The following is a 1,351-nucleotide window of genomic DNA, read 5'->3' as shown; positions in this document are numbered from 1 at the left end:
CTGTCTTTCTCTGTATCTCTCTATTTCTCACTCTTTCTCTCTGTCTCTTTCTCCCTTTGATCCTCTCTCCATCTGTATCTCTCTGTGTTTGTCTGTCTCTGCCTTTCACTCCTCTAACACTCCCTTTGTCTCTCTTTCTCTCTCTCCTTCCCTCCCTCTCTCACAACCTCTCCACTCTTCACCCCCGCCCTTATTCCGTCCCCTTGCCTCTCTTCTCCATCGCTCCCGCTCCTTTTCCTCCTCTTCGCCCACCTCTCTTCTTTCCTTATTCCTCCCCACCCCTCTCTCTCTCTCTCTCTCTCTCTCTCTCTCTCTCTCTCTCTCTCTCTCTCTCGCCTCTCACCTCCCTCTCGCTCGCCCTCACACAACAAAACGAACCGCACCACAAACCTTGATGACGTCATTACGAGATTTTTACCTGGTTTCTCACCACGCTCGCTGCGATGTAAAAGCCTAGAAACATCTCCTCCGATCACCATTCCATTAGGCCCAGCCCATAGTCCACACTGCGAGAGAGAGAGAGTCACAGACCGAGAGAGGGAAATGACAGAAAGATAGACAGATACCGAGAGAGGAAAAGAGAGTGGAAGAGAAAGGGGTCTGTCCCACACTCGGCCGGACTGTGACGTAAGCCACCGGAATAAGCAAAGAGCGGCAAATCGATCATCGATTGGACCCAAAACCAATCTGTTCGTTCATTCATAGTGACAGAGGATGCGATGTGGATTCTTCATTCATTTCTGAATAGACTTCATTGTTGCAGCGTTTAGACTGCGCCAGGTGAATCGTTCGCGAGACAACAACATTTATAAAGTGCACTTGGACTAAAAGTCAGGTTTGCAATATTCAACGGCATACAACATAAATAGATCTTCGCACAGCATTCTTTGCTCAGGCTAAAAGGAACCTTAATTATGCAAAATTCTTGAACAGGGCAAAAGCAAGAAAACGCTATTGCAGGCAAATCGTGAAGATAAGATATAGATTTAGAAGCAAAGGATTCTTTGGCTTCACAAGTGATTTAACGTGAAATTCTGAGGTGGCAAAAATGTATTTCAGAACATGCAGACCTGAACCGTGATGTGGGTAAGAAGAAAAAGGCCTTGTTTATTCACTTTTTAATTGGTCTTTCGTGGGTTTGTGTCAGTTGAATTACGTAAAGAAATGTCAAAACATTGAGAAATTAGAGTCTATCAGCTTTGCTCTTTCTCTCCTTCTCTCCTCTCTGTCTCTCTGTCTCTCTGCCTCTGTCTCTGTCTCTGTCTCCCTCTCTTTCTCTCTCCCTATCTATCTGTTTATCTATCTATCTATCTATCTATCTATCTATCTATCTATCTATCTATCTATCTAT

The 1,351-nt window shown here is 44.8% G+C and overlaps 1 protein-coding gene across 1 annotated transcript in view; it reads left to right on the top strand.

Annotated features, from left to right (window-relative positions):
* The first annotated feature begins 424 nt into the window (after window positions 1–424).
* The window catches only part of LOC101851954, a 6,703-nt gene continuing 5,776 nt past the window's right edge, over window positions 425–1,351 (top strand). Inside the window, exon 1 of the mRNA XM_005099605.3 lies at window positions 425–1,086. The gene's annotated coding sequence lies outside the window, so the exon portion shown is untranslated. The remainder of the gene's footprint in view (window positions 1,087–1,351) is intronic.

Source organism: Aplysia californica, unplaced genomic scaffold, assembly GCF_000002075.1.
Source record: "Aplysia californica isolate F4 #8 unplaced genomic scaffold, AplCal3.0 scaffold00219, whole genome shotgun sequence".
Lineage (NCBI taxonomy): Eukaryota > Metazoa > Mollusca > Gastropoda > Aplysiida > Aplysiidae > Aplysia > Aplysia californica.
Note: the sequence above shows the minus strand (reverse complement) of the source record. Positions and strands in the feature narration are given on the sequence as shown.